Here is an 8,145-nt window from a genome sequence, read left to right on the forward strand (position 1 = left end):
CCCCCCCCCCCCCCCCCCCCGTGGTCCCTGAAGCCTTGGGAGCCGGTGAGGTCGGCCAGGAAGCTCCTGTCACTGAGCGTCCGTACCTTCAGCCCCACTGAAACGCTGGTCCCTGCCCGCGGAACTTTCTGGCAGTGAGTGAGCGCTTGCTGACCCAGGTGGCGATTCCTGACCATCTGTCTGATGTTTCAAGACCCACAAGACCTACAGACTTAGAAGGACACGTTGGCTCATTGGCTTTACCCACTGGGATGCCCTGTGACACCACCCGAGGGCGTCAGCCTGTCCCCTCCTCCTGTCACCCACTGACTCAAGCTGCTTCTCACTCACGTCAAGCTCAGGGAGGGGCTGTTGGTTTTAGAGCGAATCAAACTCCTTTTGTGTTTAAAACAATACCATTCTTGTAAACTGTGTTCTGACAGGCCCATTCTGATGACATGATCACATCTGGGGCACGCGTCCGTGTGTTACGGTTTCGCCAGCCGCCAGGACCTGGTGCTTCCCGCGGGGCACGGAGGCTGGCCGCTCCCTCGGCCTCCAGCAGCCGAGGCCCAGCCCCCCGACATTGGCACCTCAACCTCCCCTAAGATAAGTTTCCTGGTTTCCATGTTGCAACATAAACCAAACCGCAGAGGTTATGACTTGTCTGTTCCTTCTTTCATGAACCCCCAGGCAGAACAGCGGGGCCTGCCCACTTCCTGCTCAGGCGAAGGGCCTGCAAAGACCTTACACCCCAGGAAGTGAGGTCAGAGCCAGGCCTCCCCCCCGCCCCCCTTGCCCCCCGCGGCCAGCTCTGCGGCCCTGCCCGCCCGCCCGCCGGCTGCACCAGCGGGCCTCCTCCTGGAGCCCGTCCGGCCGATCGCGGGCCCAGAGCTGTGGATCTGAGGGATCCATGGAAGCGTCTCTGAATCCTGTCCCATCTCTTTGGGACCTAGGCGGGGCTTGAGCCGTGCCTGGCCGGCCTCCTGGTCCTGGGCACCTCTCCAAGGCCCCATGTCCCCCCTGCATGTGGGCAGCAGGTGGGGGCCGGGGGGGGGCGGCTCCCACGGTCCGGGCTCTGCCCCTCCAGTGTATCTCTGTGAATGCACAACCCCACCTCCACTCGCAGCACGTCTCAGAGCTGCCCTGCCCTCGGCCCACTCTCCGTCATCCCTCCCCAGGAGAGGCCAGGGGGGCCGCGCCTCTGGGCAGCGACTTGGGCGGACGCTGGCGGTCCCGTCCCTCCTGAGCCAGGACGTCTGTGTCCTCCGAGCAAGGCCCAGCCTCCCAGGGTGGCACATTTGCCTCCATTTGCCTCATCTCCTCTTCTCACTCGTTGTTAGCCTTTTTTGTCCCCGCATGTGTTTGTTTCTTATCCATCCAACAGATCTTTGTTGGCCTATCTCATGCCCCATGCCAGGGATACAAAGGGCCACTAAAACGAGGCCATGGGAGGCCTCTTGGCCAAGACAGGCCCTTCTGCCGGCCCTGCGGGGCCTGGTGCACCCCAACGGCCCCCCTAGGGCTCTGGGGGGGCCCCGAGCGTCCTGATGGGGGCCCACCCCTCCTCCAGGGAGTCTTGGAATAAAGGAGGTGCCCCAGGCCCTGCTGCGGGATTCTCTTGCCAAAGGATCCTTTTTTCCTCCTGTTATTTCTTCCTGTTCCTGTTCTTCCTGTTTAAAAACTTGAAACAGAAAACAAAGGGCTCAGATGTTGTTTTATTCTCTCTGAGCTCCTTCAGGTGCCTGACAAACAGCGGAAGAGCTCCCGGCCCCATTGCTTTCGGTTTCGGGGGCTCACCACCAGGAGGTTCTGGAAGGGCTCCTGAGCTGGGCAGCAGACTTCTGTCTGCACGGGTGAGCCTGCCTGCGTGTCCGTCCGTCCACGGCAAGCTCTTGAGGCATCCCCCGCTCCGCCATCCCTGCTTGCCGATTAGAAACCGCTCTCTCTCTCTCTTTTTTTAAAGATTTTATTTATTTGAGAGAGAGAGAGAGCACAAGCAGAGAGGCCAAGGGAGAAGCCAACTCTTGCTGAGCAGGGAGCCGGACGCGGGACTCGATCCCAGGACCCTGGGATCATGACCTGAACCGAAGGCTGTTCACCTACTGAGCCACCCAGGCGCCTGAAACCGCTCTCTCCTTGAAAGACATGTGAACAGAACTACCCCCTGCCCCCGCCCGCTGGCAGCAGCTGAGCCAGGAGAGGAGCTCAGGACGTCGTTAAATATTAACAAAGTGTATTCAGAATTTCTAACATTTGGCACACGGGCACTGGGAGCGATAAACATTTAAAAACGACTCAAATCTCCCCGACAGAAGGTGAAACTCATCATAAGACACTCCTGAGCTCATGGCCAGACAAAGCAAGTTCACTCCCACGTGGGCATGGGTGTGAGCTTTGGGAGCCCCGAGCGTTACCGCAGAGCTGGCGGGTGCCATGCCCCGTGCCCTCCCCATGCCCCGCGCCTTCCGCTCTCTCCCTGCGGCCAGCGCTTTCTTCCCAGGGGCCTCAGGTCGATCCTAAGTGCATGGACCTGGGGGGGCGGGGCGGGGGGAGTCTCAAAGGCCCTGCTGTGAGTTGCCTCCTTTGCTGCAAAATGTATTTAAAGGCAGGGGATGTGGCGGAGGTCTCGGGGGTGTGTGTGGCGGGCAAGTATGGTGGGCAAAGAGCACGCTCAAGCCATCGTAGGACTTTCTGCCAACTGGTCCCTGGCGTTTTGCCATCACTCAGCGCCTGTGAAATCACGAAGCACTATGAGTACTTTTAGGGGGAATATTTTTGGATTCTGAGTTACTTCCAAACACTTCCACCCTAGTTACTCTAAACTCTTTTTGGGATGGCAAAGGAACAGCAGGCTCCCTGCCTGGGGTGGGGGCGGGGCTGTGCTCCCAACAACAGCATGCTGGTCCACTTGCTTTTTCAGGTGGTCCGACTGTCCAGCAGCATGTGGGGCCTTACAGGAAAGCCTTACTGCAGTTATCCTCGAAAAGCCAGGCACTTCATCCTCCCCCCACTAATTTATACCATAGTTTGATAAACATAAAAATCCCAGGCATTCCTAGAATTTGTTATAAAATTTTTTTTAATTTTGTTTTCAAATTTCTTCCATCATGACAGTTCAATGCACTTTTGCTGAATCAATAAATTAATAAATCACTGAATCAGAAGTATTTTGTGATTCCTTCTTTTTAAAATTTAAACCTCGCAACAGCCCTGGGAATCGTGGCTATTATTTTTCTTATTTTACCGATAAGGAAACAGTCTGAAAATAAAGTCTAAGTACCTTGCCTACGGTCCCCAGTGTTGGGGGAGAGGCCGGGGTCCCAGGGCAAGTCTCCCCGACTCCGAAGTCTGCAGACAGTATGCCTCTAGCTCTTTCTGGCATGGGCTCTTGGAATTGAAAGAGAGTCATCCTTTCTCTTGGCTACCGTTTCTCTGTGTGTGTATATGTTTTTAAATATTTTATTTATTCATTTTAGAGAGACAGAGACAGAGAGCGCGCGCGCAAGGGGAAGGGGTAGAGGGAGAGAATCCCAAGCTGACTCCCAGCTGAGCACAGAGTCCAACGCAGGGCTCAATCCCAGGACCCCGAGATCATGAGCTGAGCTGAGCCACCCGGGCGCCCCCCTTCCCCCGTGTGTATTTCAAAGGAAGATGTAACACTGGACTCTGTATGCTTATGTGTCCCAAACATTCGCTCTGCAGTCCACAGGGTCTGACACGTGTCTCTCCTCCTTGGAAACTCGGATGGGTTAATAGTGGCTTCTCCAGCGTTTGCTAACCCGGCTCCCCTCGGAGAAGTGTTCTCTTGTTTTGCAAAGGACAGTCCCTGAGGCTCGCTCTCCTCCACCCTGCCTTACCTACACTGAGAAGTGACTCGAGCCAATACAGTGCTTCTGTGGTAATTTACTTTTGTTAAGCTTTTATACTTCAGCTCTTCTCAAATCCTATTTTCCTCAGGAAATGGGAAGAGTTCTTCACACGCTTGCCAGCATTTTTCTCGCTCTTAGCCTTGGCCTCAAGTCGGTAGCAAGATTTTGAGCTGCGCTGTGCTGGAAGCCATCTTGCATTGTGCTTAAAAAAAATGCACGGCACGAATACCGTTGAGTGTCTTCGAGCAATCATGCTCGATGTGCTAATGGGCACATCCTAAGTCAGAATTTGCGGGTGCCCCATGTGGTTGACTAAGCATGTATGATGTAATACAAATATTTATAAATCACAAACGTATTTTATTAGGATGTTGGTAGGACCAGCTTTCTCCCATTGGGATGAGTACTAAAAAAAAAAAAAAGCAGAAACCAGAAAAGAGCAAGTGCTGCTGAGGCTGTGGAGAAATTGGAACCTTCATGCCTGGTTGGTGGGGGTGTAAAAATGGGCGCAGCCAACGTGAATGGCGGTTCCTAAAACAACGAACGTAGCGTAAAATGACCATATGATCCCACAGTTCCCCTTCTGGATGTATACCCCGAGGAACTGACGCAGCCAGACTTCTGCAGCGTTGTTCACAGCCGCCGAGACGTGGAAGCTGCCCAGGTGTCTACGGCCAAATGTGCCACGGACATCCAAGGGGATAGGGCTCCGTCTTTGAAAGGAAGCAAATTCTGACCCCTGCTACCCCAGGGATAAAACCTGAGGCCATCGTGCCTGCACCGGCGTGAGGCCCCTGGGGTGGCCAGAGGACTGGAGACAAGAGGTTGAATGGTGGCTGTCGGGCTGGGAGAGGGGGAAATGCAAAGTTATCATCTGAGGGGGACAGAGAGACCGTGACCTGAGCCACAATCAAGTGTCTGAACCCCCCCAGGGCGCCCCTCCTCCAGGACCCTTAGTTCTGATGCCCTAAGTCTGGGCTCTGAAGAACCGCTTGTCTGTCTGCCTGCCTGTCTGTCTGTCTGCCTTCCCAGGGCCCGTCTTCGAAGACTCACTTTTAGATCACAGTAATCTTCATTTCATACGGTATCCAGTGCAATCAGATCTGCGTAAAACACGTTTGAGGGTGATGATAGAAAATAGTTGAGATGGACGCTAGTGGTTTAAACAGACTTGTAATTTGCATAAATTTAAATATGCAAAAATAAAATGTGCATAACCATTTTACGTTTCTTCACTGTATTTTGAAGCAAGAGCATTCTAATTGACTGTACAACCTAAAACCTATTTGGAGCACAGTAGTCTGTTGAATTATTTTATTCAGAACACACGTTGTACAGAACCGGCTTGCATACGTATCCAACAGCTCTCAGTAGTGTGTAGCTTGAATATTTGGGCAGAAAAAAATCACATAATCATACTGAATTGCTTAAGATATTCCTTTGCTTCAGTTCTTCCATTGAAACTGAAGACAGCAGGGTACTTGGATCCACGTCTTCCTCTGATAGTGAAACAGTAAGAAAAAAGAAGCAGGTAAGTGCTACAAATAGACATAAGTGTAAGTGTTTCAAATAGAGATGAAAAAGTCATTGTTATCGAGATGGACCTGATTACTCCACCGCGGTAACCACGAGCTCCGTTTCTGTGAATAGTAATGATTCAGATCAAACACCATCAGTAGAAATGTGCTATCAGATGGCTCCTGGGGTACTTCCACGTCATGAAAGGCTTTCTGCACCTCCAGTGTAGAACTCCTTGTTCCTTATGAAACAGGACCGGGGCGCCTGGGTGGCTCAGGCGGTGAAAAGTCTGCCTTCGGCTCAGGTCATGATCTCAGGGTCCTGGGATCGAGTTCCGCGTCCAGCTTCCTACTCAGCAGGGAGCCTGCTTCTCCCTCTCCCTCTGTGCCCCCTCCTTTTGTGCATGCTCCTCATTCTCAAATAAATAAATAAAATCTTTCTTTTTTTAAGATTTTATTTATTTATTTGACAGAGACAGAGACAGCGAGAGCAGGAACACAAGCAGGGGGAGTGGGAGAGGGAGAAGCAGGCTTCCCATTGAGCAGGGAGCCTGACGTGGGACTCGATCCCAGGACTCTAGGATCATGACCTGAGCCGAAGGCAGCCGCTTAACGACTGAGCCACCCAGGCGCCCATAAATAAAATCTTTAAACAAAACCAAAAAAACAGTACCAAAGGTGTCCAGCTGGATTTCCTCATGCCACGTTAAATTGTGCCTAGACCTACTTCCCGAAAGAACTGTTTCAGTCCTCATAGCCCAGACCCTCTGCGAAGCAGAAGCAAAGACCTTCCATGGGGGATCACCCTGCACGAAGCTCCTCTTTCCCATGCAGGGTTTCCTGGCCCCGGTGTGGTCTCTGGCTTTGCTTCCCCACTGCCTCATTACTGACCGCAGTGCCAAGACAGGGCTCTTTAAGTGACTCTGACTTTACAGTTTCTGAAAATCCACAACTGGCTAATTGTGGTTGACAAGCATCTCTCTGAGAACTAACTCTGGAAATTCTCCACTCCCCAAGAAAAATGAGAGGAAAATACCAATCCTTCCTTTATTGAGAAACTAACATAGGTATTAATCTGATTTTTCGCAACATACTTCTGTCTACTAACTAGAAATAAACAGTAAGAGAATTACTTTTATTTTTTAAAGATTTTATTTATTTATTTGACAGAGAGAGACACAGCGAGAGAGGGAACACAAGCAGGGGGAGCGGCAGAGGGAGAAGCAAGCTTCCCACCGAGCAGGGAGCCCGATGTGGGGCTCGAACCCAGGACCCCGGGATCATGACCTGAACCGAAGGCAGACGCTTCACTGGCTGAGCCACCCAGGTGTTCCGAGAATTACTTTCTCTGATGTCAAAATCAGTTGTTTTGAAAAACGTTTTTGGTAATTTATAAGGTAGAATGTTAGCTCATTCTAGTGATTTACAATCTTTTAACTTCATTTTGTTATGAGGCTTTTTATAAACCTGACTTTTAAAATGCAATGTGTGTGTGTTTTTTAAGATATCTTTTATTTCATAAACAGAAATGATCCAGGAAATGCGTCTCTCAAGGGAAGTGCAGTGAAATCCTGGTCCTGGGCAGGACAGAGGAGAACGAACAGCATAGCGCTGCTTAGCCATTAGGAATAATGACTGTCTTAGGGCCCCTTATGCCTGGAATAGAGTTTTCATTTCTGGGTCATCTGCTGCAAAAAAAATGAGGCAGGGGTAATATTATCTTACCTTAAACATTATTAGGACAATGTGGGCCTACGGCTTTGCCAAAAATCAGGTTTTCTGACTTTGGAGTGCAATGTGCATTTCTGTGGCTCAGATCTCCACGAAAGTTCCATGACAATGAAGACAATTCGATGTCAGAACTTGTTTCCAGGAAAGGCTCTGATGAAAACCTTCACACTGGATGTGAATGTCTGAGAAAGCTCAATGCATTAGCTCCTATTTATTATTTATTTAAGTAGTAAACCTGAGTGTTTTGTGGTTTGTAACTGAGAGGAAGAACTCTTGAGACCAAAGCCGCACTGCAAAAACCTGTTTACTATTATAATTTAACTGACAGTGTTTTTAAAGTTGAAATTCACTTAAATGCACCCAGTAAGTTAGGCTGGCCTAGCATGGGGTTAAGAAATACCTGAAGACCACATTGCAAAATGGGGAACTTCAATGGACTTCTTTAAGCTCTCAACCTCAAAGGAAGGAAACCAACTAACCAATAATGGTAACTTGGAGAAAAAAAAGGTTTAAGATCCATACCAGATTCGGAGTTAATGTAATGATTGGCACTTTGATGGCCAATTAGCACCGGACTCGTGGGGTGCGGGTGGTCGCCCAGCGCGCAGGGTAAGAGTTCTCGGTCCCCGGCCGCACATTACTGGGTACCGTCTGGCGCCTCCGGCCAGGACCCCCGGTCCCCGCCCCCTCCGCCCGCGGCCCAGGCCCGGTCCCGCCGCCTTCAGGACAGAGGAGCCAGCGCCCAGGCGGCCGCAGGCCCCGCGCGGTTGGCAGAGCTCGGCCAGCGTCTTCGCAGGAAGCACCTGCTGCCCCGGACAGTTGGTCCGGACTCATCACCGCGCGAACTGAGCGTTTGCAGCTTTTTATTATCTCTTTGGCCAGGCGGCCGTGGCCCGAAGTGCGCGGCGCCTCGCCGAGCGGGGCCGGCAGCTCAGAGGCGCGACGGGGGCGCGGCGCCCGGGAGGCCGCGATAAGGCGACCGCGGGCCGGGCGGTGCGGCTCCGCCCGGCTCCGCGCCCCGCCTCCCCGCCTCCCCGCCTCCCCAC

Source organism: Neomonachus schauinslandi, chromosome 6, assembly GCF_002201575.2.
Source record: "Neomonachus schauinslandi chromosome 6, ASM220157v2, whole genome shotgun sequence".
Lineage (NCBI taxonomy): Eukaryota > Metazoa > Chordata > Mammalia > Carnivora > Phocidae > Neomonachus > Neomonachus schauinslandi.